The following is a 27,801-nucleotide window of genomic DNA, read 5'->3' as shown; positions in this document are numbered from 1 at the left end:
TTTGTTTTGTGTAATCTACCAACTTGAGCCGGGCTGTGTCTGTGCGCAGTATCACTGATTTCACCGATTAGCCACTGACAGTGATTTGAGGCTGTTGCAATAGAATGGATTGCAATCGTGTAGATCATCAGCTGGGATAGTAAGATAAACATTTGTGCAAAATATCAGTAGCTAGTTTGGCATTTTTTGAGAACTTGCATCCCATAACCGTTTTAGTCTTCAATGTAGAGTTAATATATTGAGGGTCTTTATATATGAATTAATATATTAAGGAGGGCCGGCGCTGCGGCTCACTAGGCTAATCCTCCGCCTTGCTGCGCTGGCACACCGGGTTCTAGTCCCGGTCGGGGCGCCGGATTCTGTCCCGGTTGCCCCTCTTCCAGGCCAGCTCTCTGCTGTGGCCAGGGAGTGCAGTGGAGGATGGCCCAAGTGCTTGGGCCCTGCACCCCATGGGAGACCAGGATAAGCACCTGGCTCATGCCATCGATCAGCGGCGGCCATTGGAGGGTGAACCAACGGCAAAGGAAGACCTTTCTCTCTGTCTCTCTCTCTCACTGTCCACTCTGACTGTCAAAAAAAAAAAAAAAAAAAAAAAAATATATATATATATATATATATATATATATATATAAAGGAGATTAATTGTCCTCTAATCCCAGATTTCCCCATTACACTTCTGATATCTTGTTTCTCAAATACTATTCCTTGTAAAGTGAGTTTACTTATAATCACATACATAAATAATTTTTATTTGTAATGGATTCTGTCTTCTGAGCACTCAGTTCAGTCTCTAAAATCCCTCAGGATAGATGGCTTACCTTAGATGGGGCATTTACTTAGGCCCAGAGTGGTGGTTTCCAGGGAGCAGTGACACTTGCTTGTGGCATTCTAAAGAAATTGTCCTAAAGATATTTAACTTTATCTTAGTATTGTGTACTATTGTCTTACTCTGGGCTGCTTTGCAAAAATACCATACACTAGATAACTTATAAAAACAGAGATTCATTTTTCACTGTTCCAGAGGCTGAAAAATAGTAAGGCTTGCTTTCTGGTTCATACACACTTTCCTGTGTTTGTACATGATGAAAGGGGTAAACTAGCTCCCTTGGGTGTATTATTTCTTTTTAAATATATTTTATTTATTTGAGAAAGAGCAAGTGAGAGAGAGAGAGAAAGAGTGAGCGAGTGAGAGCGAGCGCTGTCCTCCATCTAATGGCTCATTTCCTAAATGCCCATAACATTCAGGATTTGGGTCAGTCTTGTAGCAGGAGCTGGGAATTCATTCCAGATCTTCAGCATGAGAGGCAGGAACTCAGTTACCTGAGCATCACCTGATTCCTTTCAGAGTCTGTATTGGCAAGAGCTCCAAGTCTTCAGGAGCTGGATCCAGGAAACAACGCCGGGCATTCCAGTATGGGACTCAGGCATCTTAGCTTGTAGGCTGTTTGCCTGCTTCTGGGCCTATTTGATGAGAACCCTAATTCATTTATTATGGCTCTACTCTCACAATCTAATCACATCACAAAGACCCCCCCCCCCCACCTCCTAATATATCATCTTGGGGATTAGGATTTAAATATACAGATTTTTTTGAGGGGGAAGATGTAAACCTTCATAACATACATCAGGTACATTTGATGTTTTTGCTGTCATTTGTTTATATTACAAAATATTTAAAACAGTTGTCTTTTTACTGAATATTTATCATGTTTCAGGAACTATGCTACCTTATGTAAGTAACCCTCACAACCTCTAAGTGAGATAGCAATTTTTATTCCATTTCACAGATAAGAAAATTGAGGCCCCCAGAAGTTAAGCAATAACTAAATAAGTGTCAAAGTCAAAATTCTCACCAGATCTGCTAAGATTTGCAGATCTTTGTTCTTCAGCCCCTTTGGTTGCATGGATATATCACAGCTTATGCTAATCTACGCACTTTGAACCAAGCAATAAGTTCCCAAACACAGTCATCTGCAGAGGAACACTTAGGGATAGGTGCTTGAGACAATAAAGGAGGAAGTTAACAATTAGCATGAGTAGAAGATATTTTTGCTAGGATTCAAATTGATTTCAGGGGAAGTTGCAAGTAAAAACTACATTGCAAACTTTTCTAGAAAAACTGTAAAATGATCAAAGAGGAAAGCTTTCTTCAATATAGTATTTAGTGTTGATCTTAAATTTCTACAGATGTGAACATAAGTTTAATGATAGAATTGTACTACTTATACCAAGTTTTTCTATTTTGAAAAAAATATTTTTATAGTTCTATAACATTTGGATTTAGAAACTGGCACTATTTCATTTTTGTCCAGCACATTTAATTGAAATTTAAGTGGTTTCAAAAACTGGTAAATCTTTACTCTCTTAACTTGTTTCAAACGTTCATTCAGTCAGGTAATGTTTGAATACCTGCTATGGGTCAGACACTAAGAGAGGTGTTAGGGAGTTAAAGAAGACTTAGACCAAGGAGAGGCGGTCTGGTTTACTGTTAAGGGCTATGGAAGCATTAATTTCAAAAAGAGTTATTTTGGAGAGAGAGATGTGAAGGAACCAGAAATTCCTACATATAGTAGTGACACTTGAACTAGGTCTTGCACGATGTATTGTGATGTGATCATGACACAGATGAATGCTTTTTGGCCGGGGTGCATGATTACATTTGTGGGAAACAGCACTATCAGAGATGAATTAGGAAAATACACTGACTGTTGTGATAAGTGGTAGGTGTTATAACAAAACTTAGGACTTGGTGGTGGAAGAATTGTTTATATTTAAGTCTTGAGAAGAAGGCAGAGACTAAGTTACTGAATTTCTTGAGTGTCTTGATAAGAAATAAGGAATTTTCTAGGTAATGAGGATCATAGAATGCAATTTCAGCAAACGTAAAATGTGACCAGTTTTTTTTTTATTTGAGAAATTAAGAAAATACAGAATGCTAAAAAGAATAATAACATACCTAGAAACTGGCAATTAACATTTTGTTGAGTTGCTGATGCTGCTTGAAGCAAATCAGCTTTAATCAACTTTAAGTTCTTATAGTCTTGCATTCCTAACATCATCCCATTGTCTCCTTCCTGAGATGACTGTAATGATGCTTTAAAAAATACTTTATCAGGAGTGGGCATTTGGCTTAGTTAAGCCACTCTTGTCTCTTAAGGGATGATACTGGCTCTGCTCCTGAGTCCATCATTGTGCCAATACAGACCCTGAAAGGTAGTGGTGATCAGTTATGGGATTGCATTCCTTCCAGCTCTGTGAGAGACTAGCTTAAGTTCCCAACTCTGTCTTTGGCCCTGGCCTGGCCATGAGTGTTGTGCACATTTGGAGAGAAAACCAGTGAATGAGCACTTTGTCTCTCAAATAGATTAATTTTAAAAAATAACATGCATGTGGATAACCATGAACAACACAAAAGTATTGCTGTGTTTGTAGTCACATATAATTTATATGTGTTGTCATATGGTTAAATATTGGTCTCACAAAGTATGTAACAATTTATAATTTGCATTTTACTTTTGTTTTTGAGATCAAGCTATAGTCAATATGTAGATTCTTTTTAAATATTAGTATTCTATTCTATATATGTATCTCCTTTTCATGCATTCCCTACTGAAAGACACTTATATTGCTTTCCGTGTTTCACTGTCAAAGGCAGATATAAAATCCTTATTCAAGTCTCCTGTACTTGTCTGTGAGTTTCTCTAGGGTATCATAAGGTATGTACAAATGTTTACCAGATCATACCAAATTGCTCTCCATTAGTAACTGAAATAATTTTATAGGTATATCTCACTGTTGGGTTATTAAATCTTTTTTAAAAAGTCTTTCTGTTTAATTAGCATGTAATAATTGTGCATATTTATGAGGTATGGGGTGATATTTCAGTACATGTGTACAATGTGTATTGACCAAATCAGGGTAATTTGCATTTCTCTCTCATTATTTCTTTGTGTTTTGAGCCTTTGCCCTCCCTTCAAAGTGTATATAAAATATATAATGGGTTGTTGTGATGTGTAGTCACTCCACTGTGCTGCGGAATACTAGAACTTATTCCACATATCTGTGTTTTGGTATCTGCTGTGCAACTTCCCTTTAGACCCTCCACTGCCCCCTTTCCTACTTTCTATATACCCTTACCCCGACCTGTTCTACTTCAGGGTTGGAATATCAATTCTTCTGAGGCTAGGGAGTGTGTGTATCTTGTGTGTATATAGTTACCACCCCTAGTGGTGGCATGAAATGGACATTTGTAAATGTTGATTTTGTGACAAATGGTTACTACAGAATTGAATATGCTTTTAAAAATTTGTTTAAGGCCGGCGCCACAGCTCACTAGGCTAATCCTCCGCCTTACGGCTCCGACATACCGGGTTCTAGTCCCAGTCGGGGCTCCGGATTCTGTCCCGGTTGCCTCTCTTCCAGGCCAGCTCTCTGCTGTGGCCAGGGAGTGCAGTGGAGGATGGCCCAAGTGCTTGGGCCCTGCACCCCATGGGAGACCAGGAGAAGTACCTGGCTCCTGCCATCGGATCGGCGCGGTGCACCGGTTGCAGCGCACCAGCTGTGGCAGCCATTGGAGGGTGAACCAACGGCAAAGGAAGACCTTTCTCTCTGTCTCTCTCTCTCACTGTCCACTCTGCCTGTCAAAAAAATAAATAAAAAAAAGAGAAAAATCTCTAAAAAAAATTTTGTTTAATTGATCCTTGTTAAAAATAAGAGTGGGAATAAGAGAGGGAGGAGATGTACAGTTCGGCACATGTTCCCTTGAACTTAACCCTAAGGGTAAAGCTAAAAATTTGCCGTGGAACTCCAAATCCCATTAAATTGGCAGGTACCGATGACATCTTACTAGTTAAAGTGATCAGTTTAAGTGCATAACTGATCATAAAGATAGGAATAAGTGTCAAAGAGATCACATAAAAAAAGACCAAGTGTCTGCTAATAATAATAGATAGAATTAAAAAGGGGAGAAGGATCCAACATGGGAAGCAGGCCACATAGCAGACTCATAGAATGACAAATTCCCTAAACAGCACTCTGGCCTCAGAATCAGCCCTTAAGGCTCGGACCTGGCTAAAAAGCCCAAGAGAACATTTCAGGCATGGAAAGCCAAGACACTGTGGCAAAAAATGGCCTAAATGAAAGATCTATGTGAGTGAGATCCCAGTGGAAAGAACGGGCCATCAAAGAAGGAGGTACCCTTCTCTGAAGGGAGGAATTTCCTCTTTGATTATGACCCAGTCTAAATAGTGTCAGAGTTTGTGGACTCAAGAGGCTTCAATAGCCTTGGCAGCTCATGACAAGAGCCTCAGGTGATCACTGACGTCATAAATAAAGAGTGTCAATTGTTAAATCAACAATTTAAAGGAGTCACTGTACATTTACTCTCCATGTATGTAAGGCCTCTGTCCTTAATGAGTTCTACTATGAGAATTAATGTTAAACTTGTCTTCAAACAGTACTTTATACTTTGTGTGTCTGTGTGGGTGCAAACTGTTGAAATCTTTACTTAGTATATACTAAGCTGATCTTCTGTATATAAAGATAATTAAAAATGAATCTTAAGAATGGGATGGGAGAGGTTGTAGGAGGTGGGATGGTTTCGGGGTGGGAGGGCAGGTATGGGGGGAAAACTGCTATAATACGAAAGTTGTACCTATGAAATTTATATTTATTAAATAAAAGCTTTCTATAAAATTTTTTGTGAAGATTTATTTTATTTATTTGAAAGACAGAGTTACAGAGAGAGGTAGAGACAGAGAGAGAGGTCTTCCATCCGTTGGTTCACTCACCAGATGGCTGCAATGGCCGGAGCTGTGCTGATCTGAAGCCAGGAGCCAGGAACTTCTTCCGGGTCACCCACATGGGTACAGGGGCCCAAGGACTTGGGCCATCTTCTACTGCTTTTCCAGGCCACAGCAGAGAGCTGGATCGTTAAAGGAGCAGCCAGGACTAGAACTGGCACCCGTACGGGATACTGGCGCTTCAGGCCAGGGCATTAACCCACTGCACCACAGCGCCGGCCCAAATATTTATTTCTTTAAATATATTGGAGTCATATTTTCAAAAGAAGATACAGTGGCTGGTGTTTGGTGTAGCATTTGACACTGCTTGTGATACCCACATCCCGTATCAGAGACCTATGTTCAAGTTACTGCTCCACTTCCTGCTAATGCACATCTTAACAGGCAGCAGATGATGGCTTGGGTACATGGGTACCTGCCACCCCCGTGGGAGACATAGATGGAGTTCTAAGCTGCTAGTTTTGTCCTGGCTCAGTCCTGGCTGTTGTGGGCATTTTGGGAGTGAACTGGTTTATGAAAAGTGTTTCTCAATCTCTGTTTCTCTCTCTCTCTCTTTCAAATAAATAAATTATTTTTAAAAAGAAGAGGAATTTGAATACATAGATAAAAGCTTAAAATAGTTTAAGGAAACAGTCTCTTTCTGATTTTTTTAAGCAAGTAAATTTCTTTGATCTAGTTACCATATTAATGTCATTTTTTGTGTGTGTGTGTATCAGCTTGATCCAGATAAAGTAATTAATGTGCTCAAGGAATAGTTTTGGGACAAAAACTGGAATATAATTTGTTCAAGTCAGAATTCTGTTGACTTATGTATTATTGTTAATGAAGTTGGTTTTATTTTTTTGAAGTGGTATTTGAAAGAGCTATTTTAATTAAAAACAAGTTATTTGACAAGATCATTCAATCTGAGAGAGAAATACATTTTTACTCATTATACATTCTTTTTCTGAATCTTACTCTGTTATTCTCTTTTTAATCTATTGGTGTATTTCCTTTTGGCTGCCTTTTTAATCTAAAGTATATTTTGATAGGAAGATAAGCAGATTGTAATCTGTCATTGAAAGGCATAGAATATGGTAAAGAATGAGTGTGTGTGGGTGTGTATTTTTTTCTTTCCCTGTGTGGCAATGTCATAAAGAAGTCAGGCAGTGCCTTAGACAGTATCCAAATAACTTCTATTTTTAATGCTTTAATTTTTTTACTCTACAGATTTACCTTCTTAATTATATTCATTTTAGAATTCAAAATTAGTTCACAGACTCCAGGAAACCATCAACTGATAATAGGAAATACACAAAATGTAAACAAGATCTCAGGAGGAAGCTAACCTAGTATTAAAAGCTCTTAGAAATATACTCCAATGTAGATAATGAAGAATTTGTATATGGCTAAAAATAATACTCCAAATAATATTTAAATTTTATTTATTTTTCTTTTTTTTTCTGGACCAAATTCTAGATTTGTTATTTTGAGTTTAAAATTTAGTTAGTTATTCCTAGTGTTATAATTCTTTAGCCGGTGTTTCCCTTACCCCTTATTTATATTCTGCAATTTAAGTACATTTTAAAAAAATATGTGATTTTTATTTCTTGTCTCTAAGAATTGCATTTTTAAAACTCAGGATGATTTGGAGCAAATTAAAATATCTTTCAGATATAAATGTGAAAGTGCTGTCTTGAACTTTAACTCCCAGTGTTGACAACAGGTAGTGGATTGAGATAGAGTCAAGTCATTAGACTTTAGCAAATGGAAAGTTTATAAGGTTAGATGGTGGTGGGATGCAGGAAGTATATTAAGCCTGTCATTTATGAGTACGTGTTCCTCAGCTACCTTTTTATCCTGTCAGTCAACAAGTGAGATGTATTGTTTGAGTCTCGGAGTTTGGGCTTATGCTTTTATTTATCCACAGTAATGAGGTGGTAAGGTTTTAGGTTATATAAGACTTAATCCCATTTGTTTTAGTGATGAGGCATAAGGGAAGGAAAATTAGCTTATCTTCCATTTATAAAAAAAGATTTGTCTTTCTGACTATAGTTTATAACTACAGTTATACCTAGCTCTCAAGTCCTAGGATGCACCTTTTCCATCATTTTGTTGTCATGATAAAAAAGATACAGTTTTGTGAAAGTCCTGTGCCACTTGGGCTTTCACCAGGCGATCCTCTCTTCAGGCAAAAGTTGTACAGTTTATGTCCCTATCTACACCTGTGTGGTAAGGACCGTTCCTGTTAGTGCTGCAGCTTTTCCTTACTCATATTGTGTAGGGTGTCTTACTTTGCTATATTTCTTGAAATTCTTTTTAAAGGTCTAAATGGGAGGTTGGCTGATGAGCAGTAGAAAGATGAATAGTCATGAAAGTGTTTGGGTGAATTCTTTTTCTTTGACTGTCTTCTGGATTTTAGTGGCTGAGAAGTTTAAAAACCAGATGTTTACTTTTTTCCTAACCTCCTTTCTGTGGCATGTTATTTTGTGTGGCCCACATCTAGATTACAGTAATAATAAGCATTTTTCTTTGGTGACTGCCTTCCTTCATTGTTTTGTTTTCTAAAGTAGAAGTGATCATGTTATATCAGCACAGTTTGGGGACAGAAAGATTGTAGTGTCTACTATCATATTTTTATTGGCTATTTTTATCTGAACAGAGAATCTAGGTATTTATCATTCATTTTATAAGATATATAAATGAATCTTTTGAAAATCTGTAATCCAAAAAAGGCAATTGTATATCAGAGTCCTTAAAATTGAGCCATATTTGAATGATTATTTTTATCTTTTATTTTGCTTTTATTTTATTTTGCTTTTATTTATTTTGCTTCTTGTAAAAAGGAAGGTATGTATTTATATTCTTTACAGTTTAAATGTCTGTGTGAATGCCTAAAGATTATAAACTTATGTGCATCATGTTCTGTTAGCTTTTCTGCTAGTAGAATTAGGTTATGCTGTGATTTATAGATTCTCTGAATGGGAATAAAAATATAATTACATACCTTTCTTTTGCTAGGTTAATATTTCCTTTGAAGATTTTGAAAAGAGTATGTGAAATATCAAACTATAAAATTAAGTTTTTGAAGGGTACAAGTTTATGCATATATACACAAACTAACATATTCATAAGCCGGTTTTTCTTCATATGTAATTGTAGGCAATTCTATTCTGTAATCAAGTATGTGTCCTGTAAATTATTTTAAGCTTCCTAGGAAAGAACTTAATGGAAAAGTGTATGAAAGGCAAAACTTCCTTATGTATTCCACTTAATTGATTCATAATCTAAGGCATTTCCAGAGGTTGACTTTTATTTATTATGTGCACAACCCAGGAGTGCTCTTGCTGAAATACAAATTCATCATTTCAGAAATCTGGAGTGGCTCACATCAAAGATTTCCCTAGTTATTAGTCTCCATCTCATTAGTTTCTCTATTTGTCCATTCAGTTATTTTCATTTCTTCTTTTCATCTGGCTTTCTTCCAGTATGTGTTCATTATCTTTAAGCTCAGATCCATGTTATTTTTTCTCTAACATTTGAGACTTCCACAATATTTATTACTTTCTCATAATTTCAGCCTCCTGTATTTAATTATGTCTTAATAATTTGTTGATAGTTTGAGGGTTTGTGTTTAGTCATGTCTCTCAGTGTAACTCCTTACAAATATGGGTAGGATTATCTTTTATTAAAACCTATATACAGTAACTGAGTATATTTTTTCATGTTTTGATAAATGAATAATTGTTAGGACTTCTTAATGAAATTTTTCTATATAAAATTGTAAATTTTCTGAAAAGGACTATCAGTGAAAGTGAATAGTATATACTAAAATCCTTTGGTCTATTGGGAAAAAATTCTTTTTGAAACCAGGAAAAAAGTTTCTTTAAAATCACATTCTAAAAATAATACAGCAGTAACTTACATAAATGTTATTTATACTTCAGTATATATGTGAAATTATAGCTTTTAGGACATAAGATTCAATTTTGATTAACAATTGAATTGGTAAAATATTTGTTTCATTCTGTAAGTCAAGATATTCTTCATTGGTGTTGATACCAAAATAATGGCAAAAATAATTTGAGGAAGTAAAATCCCATAATATTCTATTCTTTTCAAGAATTAAGTAGTTTTTTAGGTAATGATTTCTTAAAAGTATTTAAACTAATTACTTTAAATTAAAACTTTATTATTGCAAAATACCTATTGTATTTTTTCATTTTTGGTTGACAGCCTATTGAAAATATTTGGTATGTTTCAACATTTCCACTAATGTATTTCCAGCCAGGTTTTGGACAAAAATGTCTTAAGATTTCTAAGAAACATAGTTTATTCTTTTATTATATTTTAATTATTGCAAAGGTAAAAGTTACCTTGTTCAATTTGTTTTAAAAAGTTTGACTTTATTCAATTACAAATAGATAAATTAAATATGATATTTAATATGTATCTTGATTGCCTGGTACCAACAAAGTACACCAAACATACGTGGCATTAAATTTATTTCAGAACATTGCATTACTCGAGAGTAGTATGTCTTAACTGGAGTTACACTGACAAGTGATTTTTAAGAATAGCTCAATAAAATTTTTGGTTTATAATTTCATAAGTTCTTTCCATTTATTTTATTATCTTTTTTCTCTAGTACTCATTATGTTCTAACAGTTTTATAGATATCTTGATAGAATGATTATTCATTTTTTGGAGGATTGACATTTGGAAAGTGAGAGAATATATTGGACAAGTGTTGGATTATTTGTCATTGGATTGCATTGCATATTTTTCATCTACAAGTGGTATCTTTTACTAGTATACCCATGTGGCTTTCTTCAGTAAAGTTAGCCCACGTATATCAATGTTAAATTCTATTTAAAACAATATTTTAAAATATACTTTATATTACTATGGTTTTTGATTACAAAAGAAGAGCTTTGTTAAAAAAAGATATAATTATGCTTTCTAATCAGTATAAGAACAGATGGTTTTTCACATTTCTCTCCTATTGTGAGTAATGATTTTTGGTCTAGTGAAGTTCATTAGTGTAGAGTCACAGATAATTCTTGAGACATGGGTACCTTCCTCCTTTATACATTTCTTCAGCTGTTGTAGAAATGAACTTCCTCCAGTTACTGGAATAGACTTGTAATCACCTTAATGCTTATACTCTACTTCTGAGCTTCTGTAATCTTCAATATTAAGTATTTGTTTATATGTACTTTATTACTACACTTACATTAAATTTGCACATAATTTTTGCTGATCATTTATTTCCTTCTAATGGCGCTCCTTTAAAAAAATTAAGAGTTCTGCTACTTAAAAAGCAATAAAATAGTGTCTTAACCTTGAAAGTGAACTCAGGCCTCTAAACCTGCTTCCTTCAAATCCCTTTATTGCGTGCATGATAATGTGTCATCTACATGTGTGTGTATATTGTATGGAGGTAGTATTATTTTCAAGAACTCATAAAATATTTAAATAGTATTTGAAAAATTATGAGTAAAATGATATCACAGTGATTTTTGAGTAGATTTTTCTAATTGGTGGCATTTAAAAATGACTTATTAATGCCTTTTAAAAAGGTTTCATATACTCACTGAATTATTTGAACAGTAATCAGTAGCATTTATTTTCAGTACTAACTTATTCTCACACCAGATTTGTGTGGGAATCTGTAGTTTAACAATTGAAATGATTACCTCTTGTGAATATGTGAATTGTTTTAAAGAACTGTCTCAGTTTTATACGATGAATGGAAATATCCACTAAGCAATAAAACTTTTCGTAAAACTTCTCTAGTTTCCTTTACTATTAACATGCTCTTTGACAGCTGGCCTTTACTAATCACACTGGGTTTGAAACTTTTTCCTTAAAGCTTTGTAGTTGAATTATAATACGTTGCATCCTTTGTTTTCTCATGGAAAAGGATTTAAACAAACTTTCTATTGCACTTGTTGAATATGTATTTCATAGTAACCACCATGAAGTTTGCAGCATTTAAGAAGATGAAGAAGCAAAGATAAAAGATACACATTCAAGAAGGCTTGGTTTCACAGTTGGCGCATAATCCTTCTGCTGTCATTGGTACCCTAACCCTGTACCTACCAGAACAAAAGAAACTGAATTGAAAATTGTGGGAGCTGGGGAACATTCAGTTGGCAGCACATCGCATGGCCCATAGGCGGTGTCAGGTCTCAGTTTGATGTCCTTTATTCTTTCTGACAGATGTGAGGTAAGGTCTATGAAGGGGAAGTCATTACTAGAGAGAGGGCAGTGTCAGATCAAAAGTAACCAGTGATCAAACAAGGTAAAGGGCTGTGGAAAATAGGCTCTCTTTCTGGCCTCAACACCTGCCTGATCACTGAAGGGAATAGTCCTGATGTGTCAGGGCAAGTTGATTTTCTTTGATGTACAGTGAATTAGAAGTCAGAATGGAAGCTTAACTGGAGTACAGAAGATATTTACTTACTAGTTCTTGGGCAATTTGAGTGTTTAAATTTTTTACTTTAATAAACTAGAAGTTTTAGAAGTCACTTTATTGAATAAAATATTAAAATGTGCCTATATTTACTTTGTTATTACTACATATTTATAGCTAATACTAGTAAGAACATTTCAACACAGTATGGGATAGGCTCTAGAAGTCAACAGAGTCTTCACTTATCAAGCATCTAATTATAACTTTAGATCATTTATGTAATTGTAAAAGCACTGAGCTTTGCACATAATAGGTGGCCTTGTAGCAAAATTTCAGAAGTTTCCTTGCTATGTACTTCTGAATACATTTGAATTAACTCTTTGCACTTAAGTATGTTATTATATTTTCTTTGAAGGCAACCCTTTCTAATAAAGTCAGTTCAAAGAAAATTTAAGGAGACAATCTCATTGGATTTTACATAGGTGGTGTTTTCTCTAGCTCTTATATTTAGAGGTATGTGACTAGAAGTCTGGAAGAATCATATTTTTATCTTTCATTAGCTTGTTGTGTGGGTAATTTACAAAGTATATTCTAAAAATTTCAGTTATGTTGTTTTCCTTCACAATAAGAGCAAATATTTGACCTCTGCTATGTGTGAGTTTCGATTGTTGATGTTTCCAATACTAATGCATTTTATCTAGACTCAAAAGTAGTTAATAGTCATTTTGTTTCAGATTATAAAAGTAAGGATTTATTTGAAATTACTTATTTTATTTTCAATCAGAAGAATAAAGAATCTTAGTGCCTGAGCCTTTTAAAATGAATCTTAATTTAGTAATTTGTCTATCTGTTCATTTTTATGTGATGTCCCATGTTTGTTTGTGATAATTTTAGGTAATTGAAGTCCTCTTCCTTTAAAATTCAGAAATAAAAACATAAAAACATATTATATTCACATTTAGTGTTTGACTTGCAGACTGTTAATTGTAAATATACTTTATGCTTGGCAAATTTCAGAATTAGATTGTGAACATACTTATCAATACTCATATAGTTTGACTTTTAAGCTAAATTTGCTTAGAACTTATTATTAAATATGTTTTGCTTAGTCACCCATTTTAAAGTAGTTTGACTTAGAAGTACTTTTTGGCATTGAGTTATGTATATTATTTTTATCTTGTTTATTTCATCCAGAATAAAATATCTTGTAAACTAAAGTTCTACACATATTTTTGAAGCTTTTTGAAGCTGAAGAAATTTTAATGTAGATTAATTGTATAATCTATTAGTTACACTGATTTTTGTTCTTGATTGTTTCTGTAACATTTTTTCCTGAACTGTGAAAGGAAGACTGTAAATTGATGTCAATATGGTAATTTTACTGATTCATGAAGAATGATTTAGAGTTTCATTTTCTGATATTCCGTTCATTCTGAGTGTGTGTGAAAGATTAGAGTTTGCAGATACTTTAATATTAACATTAGAAAGGAATATTTATGAAAGAAATTTCTGTAAGTAAAAATTTTTAAAATGAACCATAGCAACATAGAATTTTACTAGTCAAAATCATTGGTTCATAGCATACTGTCATCATTAATCTAGACATGATTTATGTTGTGCAAGTTAATTTATCTAAAAGTTATTTAACATTTACTCAGGAACCTCTATGTTCATTATAAACTAAAAGACTACCAATAACTTTATCTACCCCTGCATTCCTCTCTCCTTTCATCTCTGGATCCCTCCAGAGGTAATCAGAAATAACCAGCAGCAACCACTGTCCTGATTTTTATGTTTTGAAATCCTTTCCTGTTTTGTTACTTATGTATATTTGCACATGCAATAAATTGTTTAGTTTTTTACTCATTTTCAATCAAATTTCTAAATAATCATTGATGAATTGAGAAAACTGCTTTAACAGATAGTTTAATATATTATTTAAAAGGGATTTAATGTAACAAATTAATCTAAGGGAAGTATGTTTCTGAATTTAAACTTGATACAGTCCATATCTAATTTTAAGATATTCTGTGCTATAGTTCTGCATTGTTTCAGATTTTAAGATGCATATAAGGTATCTGTATGTTGGTTTCTTGCATTTTGTATCTTCCATTTATAAATTTTACTCATATCTATGCAAATATCAGTTTAGTATGGAGGTAAGTGAATGTTGTGCTTATCAGATGACTTCTATATTTTATTTACTAGGCTATAAGGTCATCAATAATTTATTACATCTAACTAGTCATGTTTCATAAGGATAAAATAAATGTAGTAAACTTATTTGAAATGGAAATAATAGTCAATAATAGCTTTTCTGAGAGGAAAAAAGAAAAAATGTGGAATATTTATGTTGATAAGAAAACTTTTCCTGATTTCAGAACTATCAATCTGCAGAAAAATAGGTTCCTTCACCCCAATTTAGTTAATTAATTACTGGCTCTGTATTGGTCTAATACAGAGTTTTGGTGAAATGCGCTGTGCAGGATAAAAATATTTGTGATGAGGACACATCAGGTATATTATATTATTTATGTGATCACATAATATTGTATGACATCATGGCCATCGTAGTTTGTGTAAATACTCTATGATGTTGGCACAACTACAAAATCTCCTAATGTAGACATCATAGATTGCATTTATACAAACTTGATGTGGTCACATGGTGTGACTTCTTGATGGAGTCAAGTGACATGGCAAGCATGATATGTGTAAGATTGTTGCTGGCATAACAGTGGTACTATTTCATAGTTAGCTTTTTTCTTCATAAGTGGGAGTATAATTTAAAGTAATGATAAAAGTATAGTAAATACACAAGCCAGTTACATAGCCTTTATTATTATTAAGTATGATGTCCGATACATAATTGTATGTGGTATACTTTTCTGCCATGAATGTCCACTGTCCACAAACACATGAGTAGTGAGTGTGTTTTTGCTGTGACACAATGGCTAGGACAGTTGGCATAAAGTGTTTCGAGTTGTAGTTGAAAAACTTGATTGCATTGAAATTCTGTATTCTTTAATGTGAGTGGTGTCTAAATAAGCAAAATAGCACTCCCTTGCATGATTTTTAAAAGTTTCAAAGAGTTTTCTCAGTGTAGACCAATCATTTGGACAATTTAATGGGAAAAACATTATCACATGGTCTAGAGCAATGATTGAGTTATGATGTCTGGGAGAATAGAAAAATAAGTGAAACATAAATTAAGAGAGTGATGTGACACTATATTTTAAAAATCTGTATTAAAAGCTTGAAAAGTGATATAATCTTGGAAAATATATTCTCTTTGGCTACTTTATAGTTTCTAGCTACATGAGTCAGCATTTTTTTCTAAGTCCAGTCTCCTACCATTCACTTGTTCATTCCTTAAGCATTTATTGAGTTCTAACCAAATATGTATCACTGTGATTCCTAATCTCCTTTTTCCATCAGTGTCATGCCAGTTCACTTTATAGTAACTCTTAACTAACAGGAGTAATTTCTTTCTATCTTGTGTCTTCCTGAGTGCCTGCTGGGGAAGATAGTAATATCTCTCTGTCAAGACCATTGCTCTAGACCATGAACTCTTTTATCCTGTCATGTATTAGATACTATGTATTGCGAGTAAGATTTTGAAATTGTGACATTTACATAATACTTAATTTATTAATAATGATAACCTCTAAGTTACTTTGCCTTAGTTACCTAATTAATGTGAAATATTTTGAAGATTAAAATTGAAGAAACCACTTAATAGTATAAAATGTGACATAAAACTTACAGTGACTTGTTACGATTTTTTTTGATAGAGATGCTCAGCTGTTAAAGACTTGTTTGAACTGCAGTAGTACTTGGGTCTTGCTTTGGTAGCAGTACTTGAAGAATTAAACATTATGAATTGAGTTTTGGGATTATTCCTTTGAGTTGTTTTGTTATTAAAATATTGTTAAGGACATTGTCCAGTATGCTCTACAGAGTCTTCACTTATGGGAACCCTCACTTAAATATTCTGTCCCATCTCATTAATTGGAAAAGCTAGACTTCTGATCAGTTGTTTCCCTTTATTATGTTAATACAGTACATTTTATAAAAGATATATAGAGGTACTTTTTCCTCTGTGACATTTTTGAAAATAAGAAACAGTAATCCATTTAGGGCAGAATTCAGGAATTCCGTTTTTGTTAAAGGATAGCAGTTTTTAAAAACTAATTTTCCTTTTACCTTAAATTTATTTCAACTAATTTTTTTCCTATGGAGTATATATTCAAAAGGAACTGCTTCCTTTTTGGAAAGAGACTAGATGTACCTACATACAAATGGAAATACTTACGTTAAGTACATACCTAAATACAAATACAAGTATTTACATAGGCACATTTAAATTTAAAAGCCTTCTTTTTAAAAACTTTATTGATTTTTATTTATTTGTAAAATGCAGAAACACACAGAGCTTACCCATCCACTGGTTCACTCCCTAAATGTCTGTAACAGTGAGGGCTAGAATAGAATCCTTAATAGAACAGATAAGTAAAAAATGAAAATGAAAGCCTTCTGCTAATCTCTCTGGTGATTATTTTTAAAAAAGTTTTAAAATATAAACATGCTTCTCACAGTAACTCTTTTAAAAATTATACTACATAATTTCTTCCACAGCACTTGATTATTGATATATAAATATATGTATATGTACATATATATATATGTACATGCACACATACTTTGGCTCTTTTCTTTTCCAATAATAGCCATAAATTTTAATGGATTTCTGTCACATGTTCATTTGTACCCTTTTAATGTTGTCTTGTTATTTTGAAAATACCAGAAAAGTATATCTTCTCTACATACTATCCTTAATTTTCATTCTTTTAAGTAATGACTATTTCTGTTGCTGTGATTTTTTTTGAGAACATTAAGTAATTTAACCCCTTGAGGTAGAGAGAAGGGTAACTAGTTAGATTTAAGATGCTTTAATAGTGTCCTTAATTTTCATTCTTTTAAGTAATGACTATTTCTATTGCTGAGATTTTTTTTTAAAGATTTTTATTTATTTATTTTACAGGTAGCATTACAGTGAGTGAGAGAGAGAGAGAGAGAGAGAGGGAGAGCTAGCTAGAGAGAAAGGTCTTCCTTCCGTTGGCTCACTCCCCAAATGGCCGCCATGGTTGGTGCTGCGCCAATCCGAATCCAGGAGCCAGGTGCTTCTTCCTGGTCTCCCATGCGGGTGCAGGGGCCCCAAGCACTTGGGCCATCCTCCACTGCCCACCCGGGCCACAGCAGAGAGCTGGACTGGAAGAGGAGCAACCAGAACTAGAACCTGCTGCCCATATGGGATGCCAGTGCCACAGGCAGAGGGTTAACCAAATGAGCCATGGCACAGGCTCCAAGATTTTTTTTGAGATCATGAAGTAATTTAACACCATGAGGTGGAGAGAAGGTTAACTAGTTAGATTTAAGATGCTTTAATACTATCCTTAATTTTCTTTCTTTTAAGTAATGACTTCCTGTTGCTGTGATTTTTTTTGAGATCATTAAGTAATTTAACACCTTGAGGTAGAGAGAAGAGTAACTAGTTAGATTTAAGATGCTTTAAAAATGACAGAAACTAGGGTTGGGCATTTGGCCTAGCAGTTAAGACCATGCTTGGGGGTGGGGGTGGGGGGTAGTGCTGTGACATAGAAAGTTAAGCCTCCCTGTGCAGTGACAATGCACTACTCTGCTTCCGGTCAGTCTCCCTGCTATTGTGCCTGGGAAGGCAGTGGAAGATGGCACAGGACCTTGGGCCTCTGCATATGGAAGACCTAGAAGAAGCTCCTGGCATCTGGCTTTGACCTGATCCAGCCCCATACATTTGAGGAGTGAACCAGTGGATGGATTATCTCTTCCTCTCATTTTCTTTCTCTCTCTGTATTTCTGACTTCAAATAAATGAAAAAAAAAAAAAAAAAAAGGTCATGCTTGGGGTGCTTGCTTCCCATATCACACTGGCTGGGTTTGAGTCTCAGCTCCAACTTCTGCTAATACAGACCCTGGGAGGCAGCAGGTGATGACTCAAATAATATTGGATCCCTGCCATCTCCATGGGACACTTGGAATTGACTTTCCAGTCCCAGCTTTGACTGCTACAGGTGTTTTGGAACTGAACCATGACACGAGAATGGAGCAATTTCTGTCTCTGTCCCTCTGCCTTTCAAATAGGATGGATACACACACACACACACTCATACATATGTATGTAACATAGACAGCCTCTATACAAAATTGATCTCTGTACTCATGTCTTTAGAGAATATATTTTTCTAATGAGATGTAATTGATATTTTTCTTTGGGGTGGACTAGAAAAAGACCCATAATAATAGATACGTCTTGTTACTTTCATCAAGATGTTGTAGAAAGATAATTTTTGTAACAGGTATAGATTCTAATTCCAGTGTTAACAATTTTTTAAAAAGATTCATTTATTTATTTACTTGAGAGGTGGAGTTACAGAGAGAGGGAGAGACAGAGAGGTCTTCTATCTGCTGGTTCATTACCCAAATGGCTGCATGGCTGGAGCTGGGCTGATCCGAAGCCAGGAGCTTCTTCTGGGTCTCCCACAAGGGCTATCCTCTGCTTTCCCAGACTATAGCAGAGAGCTGGAGTGGAAGAGGAGCAGCTGGGACTAGAACCAGAGGCCATATGGGATGGTGGTGCTGCAGGCGGCAGCTTTACCAACTATGCCACAGTGCTGTCCCCCAGTGTTAACCATTTTATAAGTTGTGGTTTCCTTCTTAAGCAGTGAGTTAAATATCTTAGAGCTTTTTTTGTTTTAAACATTTGTTTATTTAATTCAAAGAGTTACATGGAAGCAGAGAGGGAGGGGGAGGGGGAGGGGGAGAGGAGGGGAGAGAGAGAGAGAGAGAGAGAGAGAGAGAGAGATCTCCTTCATCTGCTGGATCACTCCTGAAATGGCTGCAATGGCCAGGGCTGGACCAGGCTGAAGACAGGAGCTTCTTTCAGGTCCCTGACATGGGTACAGGGGCCCAAGCACTTGGGCCTTTTGCTTTCCCAGGCCATAGAGAGCTCGATCAGAAGAGGAGCAGCTGGGACTCGAACTGGAGCCCGTTTAAGATGGTGGTATTGCAGGCAGCGGTTTTACCTGCTAAGCCACAGTGCCAGACCCCTGTGTTACTATTTTATAAGTTGTGATTTCCTTCTTAAGCAGTGAGTTAAGTATTAGAGCTTTTCTTTTTGTTTTTAAACATTTGTTTATTTAATTGAGAGAGTTACATAGGAGAGGCAGAGAGAGAGATATCCTTCCTTCTCCAGATCACTCCCCAGATGTCTGCAACAGCCAACGCTGGGCCATGCTGAAGCCAGGAGCTTCATCCCGGACTCCTACAAGGGTATAGGTGGGGCAAGGAACTCAAATGTTTGGGCCATTCTCTGTTGCCTTTCCCAGGCCATTAGCAGGGAGCTGGATCAGAAGTGCAGTAGTTGGGACATGAACCAGAGCCCATGTGGAATCAAGCATTGCAGGTGGCAGATTAACCTGTTACACCATAACGCCAGTCCCAGAGTTTTATTTTCTTATGTAATGTTTGTAGATGAGGATATCTACTTTGGTTGTTGAAAATATTAAGTGGCATCAGAAGTATATGTAAATTCTTGACATCTTGGCAACTAGCAGTTGTTCACAAAATGCTAGCTTCCCACCTGTCTTGCTGACTTCCAAACTATCATTTCTGTCTCTTCATGACCAAAGGAAACCTAGAAATATTGACAGAGCTTTGCTGGTAGCTAATGCTGTGCTTACTGAAAACTTGGCAGAAGTAGAAATATCTAATGGTTGGTTTATGTGTTTGAAAGAGTGTAGTGAACTTTTCATCTTGTAGGGAATTTCTAGAAGAGTTATTTTTAACCAGTAGTGTTTGCTTGCCCTTTCAAAACATTGTCTACACTTGTAAACATCTTTTTATGTTTTATTCCTTGTAACTTATTTACAATGGTTATTACAGTCTATTACTTTTTCCATTGGGTAGGTATCATTTTCTTTGCCATGAATCCTCATACATAGCAATGAAACTCTTATTAAATGGAGACTTCTGAGCTCATTATGTATGAGCTGCATCATATCATTTATAACTCATTGGAGAGCAACTAACAGAAAACTTGACCCCAGTTGGTTAACAATAGAAGGTTATTGTTGGAACCGATAACTGGACTTTGTAGGCTCTAAGGTTCAGTTAATTTAGTGTCTCATTTCCACTGTGCACTTTGGAAGTGATCCTTTTTGACTCTTGGCTAATTTTCTGTTAGGTCAGCTTTAGTTAAGCCTGAATTCACTTGTGGTTCATAAGTTATTTATTTATATTTTTTGACAGGCAGAGTTAGACAGTGAGAGAGAGAGACAGAGAAAGGTCTTCCTTTTGCCGTTGGTTCACCCTCCAATGGCCGCCGCAGCTGGCACACCGCGCTGATCCGATGGCAGGAGCCAGGTGCTTCTCCTGGTCTCCCATGGGGTGCAGGGCCCAAGGACTTGGGCCATCCTCCACTGCACTCCCTGGCCACAGCAGAGAGCTGGCCTGGAAGAGGGGCAACCGGGACAGAATCCGGTGCCCCGACCGGGACTAGAACCCGGTGTGCCGGTGCCGCAAGGCGGAGGATTAGCCTAGTGAGCCACGGCGCCGGCCCGGTTCATAAGTTATTGACAGTAGCTAGGTGCATTTTGTGTGTGATTTTGTCTCATAGTTTATTCCTTTTTATTGTAGAGTAGTATTCCATTATAAGGACATAAAACATTTATTTACCTGTTAAAAGACATTTGGGTTGTTTCCAGTTTTCAAATAGTACATATAAAGATGCTATGAACATTTTTGAACAAGTGTTTGAATGGACAAAAGCTCATTTCTCTTGAGTAAATACAGATGAGTGGGGTGGCTGGGTCTTAGGATAATTGTATGTTCAACTTCAACTTTGTGAGAAACTGTCAGAGTTTTACAAAGTGATTGTGCCAATTTTCCTCCTATGAGCAGTGTTTGAGAGCTCTGTTTGTACTTCATACATAGCAACAGGTAGTGGTAACTTTTTAATTTAGCCATTCTAAGTGGATATGTTTTTATATTAAATTTGGTTTTGATTCTCAGTGGTTATACTGGTTATCCCTACTGTCTAAATGATGTTGACCACATTTTAATGTGAGTGTTAGGTATTACTCTCTTCTTTTAAGATGTGTCTATACAACTTGTTTTTTTTTTTTTTTTTTTTTTTTTAGAATTTATTGCCTTCTCATCAAGTTCTTTATATGTTTGTGTTGTAATTTCTTTTGTTATATGTGCATTGTAATTGCTTTTTTCATGCATAGCTTTCCCTTTTGTTTTTATGAGGTTTTTGAAGAACAGAAGGTTTGAATTTTGATGGGGTATGTTTTATCCATGGTAGATGCTTTTACATTTTGTCTAAAATCTTTTGACAGAGTTAGTTGTTTTTCTTTATAATTGTTGGTTTATCGTGTTCCTCCACTTGAAAACTCAGTGGAAGTAGGAAGGTTGTCTGCTTTGTGTACTGCTGTGTCTTCCCACCTGCAAGAGTGTTGGGTACTTGGTAGTTGCTCAAAAATGATTTTTGGAAGAGTGGATTTTTTTAACAGACTATAAAGGATTTTTTTGGTTTCATAGAATAGAAAATTATGGCCACTGTTTATGTCTTGCTCACATCCATCCTCTATTTCAGTCATCATTACACTTTCTTGTTTCCTCTAGTTGATACCATGAAGTTCCTACTGTAATAACACTGATTGTTTTATTTTATTACCCCTTTATATCTGCATTGCATTATCTCCTTATTCTTTTGTCAGATGCCACTACTTCCAGACAAGTCAGTTTATTTTTCAAGAAAATTATTTTCCTACTGAAGAAGGAAAGTTCTGTTATATATGTTAAGGTGGGGGACTTGCTATGTTAATATTTTGCTTTTCTTTTGTTCTTCTCATGGTTTCCACCTTCATTTACTTTTCTCGTTTGTAGAGTACTATACCTTTTCTTCCTGCTGAAATAAATCCTACTTACTTTTCAGGATTTCCACTAATTTAAAATTAGATTTTTGTTTAACTCATCTTACAGGGAATTTCACAGGTATTATGTTGTTGGCTGCTTGACTTCTTTGGTAGTTTTTATATAGAAGCAATGCTTCTTAGTTGACCACTCCTTTTTTCCATGACTGAACTTGGTTATGGCTTCCTGTCAATTTTTAGTTCTTAATAAATATATTTTAATTGTGTAAAAATGTATATAACATAAAATTTACTCTGTTAACTAGTTTTGAGTATACCATTCTATAGTGGTAAATACAGTCACATTGTTCTATAACCGATCTCCCAAACCCTTCGTCTTATGAAACTGAAAAATTTACATCCATCAAATGACAGGGCACTGTCTCATTCCCCAAGGCTCTTCCAACAACCAGTCTACTTTCTGTCTTTATGAATTTGATTCCACTAAGTACCTCATATAAGAGAATCCTATAGTATTTGTCTTTTAGTGGCTGGTATACTTAGCATAGTGTCCTAAAGGTTCATTCATGTGTAGCATATGTAAAATTTTTCTTCCTTTTTAAGGAAGGAAATAATATCCTCTATCTGTCTGTCTGTCTATCTATCTATCTATCTATCTATCATCAATCAATCAGTGGACACTTGGGTTGCTTCCACTTTATGGCTGTTGTGAATCATGCTGCTTTTAAAAACCACCTTTCATTGAAATTGTTGAATCAGCTGATAGCTGATAATTCTAATTTTAATTTTTTGGGGGAACTTCTGTTTTTTTTTGTTTTTTTTTTTTTTTTGACAGGCAGAGTTAGACAGTGAGAGAGAGAGAGAGAGAAAGGTCTTTCCTTCCATTGGTTCACTCCTTTAATGGCTACTATGGCCGGCGCTGCGCTGATCCAAAGCCAGGAGCCAGATGCTTCCTCCTGGTCTCCCATGCGGGTGCAGGGCTCAAGCACTTGGGCCATCCTCCACTGCCTTCCTGGGCCACAGCAGAGAGCTGGACTGGAAGAGGAGCAACCGGGACAGAATCCAGCACTCCAACCGGGACTAGAACCCGGGGTGCCGGCGTCACAGGTGGAGGATTAGCCAAGTGAGCCGCAGCACTGGCCCCAATTTCATTCTTTTACATGTGGTTATCCAGTTTTCACATCACTCTGTATTGAAAAGACAATATTTTCCACACTGAATAGTCTTTGCAACCCTGTCAAAAATCATTTGAGAAACCATGCATTCAAGGTTTGTTTCTGTACTCTATTTCACTGATCTATGATATGTCTGTTTTTCATTTAATAGGACCAGGCTTTCTATTACTTTAGCTTTGTTATACTTTTTTTTTTTTTTGACAGGCAGAGTTAGACAGTGAGAGAGATACAGAGACAGAGAGAGGCAGAGAGAAAGGTCTTTCTTTTTCCTTTGGTTCATCCCCTGAGTGGCAGCCCAAGCCTGCGCCCTGCACTGATCCGAAACCAGGAGCCAAGCGCCTCCCCCTGGTTTCCCATGTGGGTGCAGGGCCCAAGGACCTGGGCCATCCTCCACTGCCTTCCCGGGCCACAGCAGAGAGCTGAACTGGAAGAGGAGCAACCGGGACAGAATCCAACTCCCAGCCCGGACTAGAACCCGGGGTGCCAGGGCCGCAGACAGAGGATTAGCCTAGTGAGCCGCGGTGCTGGCCATGTAATACATTTTGAAATCAAGAATTGTGAGACCTCCAACATTGTTCTATTTCAAGATTGTTCTATTTGGAGTTTCTTGAGTCTTTGTTAATTTTAGGATGGAATTTTCTTTTTATGCCCAATATCTCTTTGACATTGTAAAAGGCATTGCATTAAATCTGTTTATTAATTTTAGTTATATTACCATTTTAGTAATATTAGTCTTCCAATCCATGAACATGGGGATTTCTTTCCATATATTTTTGTATTCTATAATATCTTTCAGCAGTATTTTGTTGTTTTAACATGCAAGCATTTCACCTAATTGGTTCAGTTTATTGCTGAGTATTTTACTACTTTTTATGGTATTGCAAATAGAATTATTCTCTTAATTGCTCATTTTTATTGTTGTTAGTGTTTAGAATTTTGTGTGTTGGTTTTTATTATGATGATTCTGTATTTTATTTGAAGTTGAAAAAGTAAGAAGGCTGTGAAAGGACGATATATAGCACTCCCCCTCAACAGTTACCAGTCATACTACAAAATATGTAGACAAAAAGCTAATAGATACATTTAAGTGGCATAAAAGTCATTTAAGTAATCCACAGAAGCTATGAATATTTAAAGAGAAAAAAGGTACAAACAGAAAATAAATAATAAAATAGTGATTTTATAGTTTGCAACTTTGCTGAAATCATTTGTTAATTCTAATAAGTTTACTTTGTGTGTGTGTGTGTGTGTTTCTAACACCTTTAGGGTTTTCTATTTTTAAAAAATAACTTTTAGTTTTTAAGGTAACATGATCTGTGAACAGAGATAATATTTCTTTCCATGTGAATCACTTTTTCTTGCGTGATTGCTCTGGTCAGCACTTTTAGTGTCATATTCACTAGAAGTGACATAAAGAAGCACTCTGTTCTTTTCCTGATTTTGGAGGAAGGGCTTTTAGGTTTTTCATATTGGACATGCTATCAACTATGGGCCTTCCTATCAGTTTTTAAAATTTTTTTAAATTTATTTTCGTTTTTAATTTGAAAGAAACAGAGACAAGTTCATTCCTCAAATGTCCACAGTGTCCGCAGTAGTTGGGGGTGGCTGAAGTCTGGATCTGGGACCTCAGTCTGGGTCTGTACATGAGTGTAAGGGATCCAAGTCCTTGAGTCATCACCTGCTACTTCCTAGGGTATGCATTAACAGGAAGCTGGAATAAGAAGTGGAGCCAGGACCCGTACCCAGGCACTTGATCAGACGGTTGGGGGCGTTCTAGGTGACACCTTAAGTGGGCTTTCAGTTTTGAGCACTATTGTTTATGTCAGATATACGTAGTATAATTTTTCTAGCTATAAACTGATGATGCTATATTAGCATATGTAAAGTTGTGGAGCTTGGGCTTTTTTCTCCAGGATTCTTGCATACAGAAAGGTCTCAATATTTTCAGTATGATAATTGCTACCTCATCAACTCTGTTTGAGAACATCTGTTAAATAATTGTTAACAGTATAGCAAATTATTTGGGAGAACTAAAGTATTAGTTTCCCACAATTTCTGGAAAATCAGCATATTTTATTTTTTGAAAGGGTTATGATTCAAAAATAAGATTGTTTTAAAAAAATTAAAACGGGGGCCGGCGCTGTGGCATAGCGAGTAAAGCTACCGCCTGCAGTGCTAGCATCCCATATAGGTGCTGGTTCAGGTCCCGGCTGCTCCACTTCTGATCCAGCTCTCTGCTATTGCCTGGGAAAGCAGAAGATGGCCCAAGTCCTTGGGCCCCTGTAACCACGTGGCCGGTAGAAGCTTCTGGCTTCGGATCAGCACAGCTTTGGCCCTTGCTGCCAATTGGGGAGTGAGCCAGTGGATGGAAGATTCTCTCTCTCTCTCCCTTCCTCTCTCTCTCTCTCTGTAACCCTGACTTTCAAGTTAGTAAATAAGTCTTTAAAAAAATTAAAACCAAAAACTTGTTCTTACCTCTTTTCATGTTATCCATTGCTCTCATTTATAATCAGTGTGTTTTAATGAAAATGAAAATGTGGAAAAATAGAATCATATATACTTCCTCTCTGATACAAAAAGTAGATTGATTTGCACAAAGGATAGTCTGTAATTTATACAAAAGTTCAATTAATATGTATACTGCACTTTTCCACTTAACAGATCTCATAAAATATTCATAAAAGTACTTTTTTTTTCTTCTCTTTGACATAATATTCTAGTATTTGGAAGTAACATAACTCTTTTAATCAATCCCCAGTTGATTGCTTGGCACATAGAGTACACCATTATTTCACTGTTATGTGAATTGTCATGTCATCAAATATATACATTTGAACAAATTTAAGTGTCTTTGTGGGAGAGCTTTCCAGAATGATTGTTAGGCTAAATGGAAGAGGCACCTATGATTTTGGTAGATGTTGCCAGATATCATTTTCAGGACTTAATATATTTTTTACATTCCTGTAAGCTATTGGTCAACGTGCTTGGTTCCCACAGCTTTTCTAATACTGTGTTGTTAAACTATTCAGTTTTTTGCTATTTTGATGGACAACAAATGGTATCTGAGTAATTTGTTTTTGTCAATATGAGTCTTATTGGGCATCAAGTGTTTAAAAGCTATTTGGATTTCTTTTTTGTGATTATTTATCCTTTGCTAATTTTTCTCCTGAGTTACTAATTCTTTTCTTCTGTGTTCCTTGGTACTTTTTATATGTTACAGATATTAGTTCCTTATATGTGGTAGCAGTTATGCATTTTTTTTCCCAGTTTCTCTTCTGGCTTTGCCTAAGGTACTTTTCCAATTTAGTTTGTTTTGCTTTAAAAAAAAATCTACCTATATTTATTACTTTTCTTTTTGCTTCTTAATTTTGAGTTATAATTGCAAAGGCAGAAGCAGCATTTCTTAATGGAGTGGAATATTGTCTGGTAGGAGGGGTGCACAACATGAACACTGGAGCATGTTCCAGGCAAATGTATGCAGATGTGCTTTTCTAGAATAGCATTAAGCGTTATTTCTTCCTTTCTGTAAATCAGTGGTCATTTCTAACGTTGACAGAGTGTGGAAAGAGCTGGCCATATTTTGAATCTGCACCAGTAAAAGAAATGAATTTGATTCACTTTCTTTACTGCTGTATCCTCAAAGAAGCAGCAAAATAATATTTTAAGGTTGTGGATATATTTTGAGCCATAGAAACTTTGATATTCATATTCTTCTGATTCAGTGCTTTAATATTACTGTCTATTCAGCAATTAAAGGCTTTAAATGTGAATGTTGTCGTAGATTAGAGCATATGACAAGTTGGCTTGCATGCCAAGTAACAGATAAGTAGTGGTAGTAATAATTTTTTAAACATCAATTTTCAGGTAACACAAAGAGTACTTTTATTAAGGTATATTGCTAAGTAAATACTTTTGGACATCCTTCATTAGGTGTACCAGTTGGTGAACATTTATTTAGCTTTAGACATTTGGCATACAACTTGTTTGCAGATAAGTATTAAGTATGCTTTTCTTTCAATAAATGTATATGATTTTTTTGAGATTAAAAGTGTCATTACCAGTAAACTGTTACAAGCTAATTTGGTTTATAAAGAAAGCTGTTGGAAGAGAACCTATTAAAATATGATAATATAACAAAATCAAGCTATAAAGGCTTTTAAACCTTGTTTTGGGGTTATAAAAATTAGCATTTTCATTTTTGATTAGCCTAGTAATTACATATTTAGTAGTTAATACTCCTTGTTAGTTGGAACAAGCATTGTGGGAAGTATAAAACAGTTTAGGCTTCCCTCAGTTGTAAAGCTTTAAATAAAATTACAAATTATTAAAACATTTTAAGTCCTGGCTTATAAAGAATTTATTTAAACATTTCCATGTTCAGTGGATTTGTGAAATTGAATTATTATAGCCCTCCCTTTTTTTTTTAAGTTTTCTTTTCTAGACAGGAGAGAAGAG

At 35.4% G+C, this 27,801-nt stretch overlaps 1 protein-coding gene across 1 annotated transcript in view; it reads left to right on the top strand.

Annotated features, from left to right (window-relative positions):
- The window catches only part of FBXL17 (F-box and leucine rich repeat protein 17), a 533,662-nt gene that overhangs the window by 50,083 nt on the left and 455,778 nt on the right, over positions 1 to 27,801 (top strand). The window lies entirely within an intron of this gene.

The sequence above is a fragment of the Oryctolagus cuniculus genome, chromosome 14, assembly GCF_964237555.1.
Source record: "Oryctolagus cuniculus chromosome 14, mOryCun1.1, whole genome shotgun sequence".
Taxonomy (NCBI): Eukaryota; Metazoa; Chordata; class Mammalia; order Lagomorpha; family Leporidae; genus Oryctolagus; species Oryctolagus cuniculus.
This window is presented reverse-complemented; position numbering and strand designations above follow the sequence as displayed.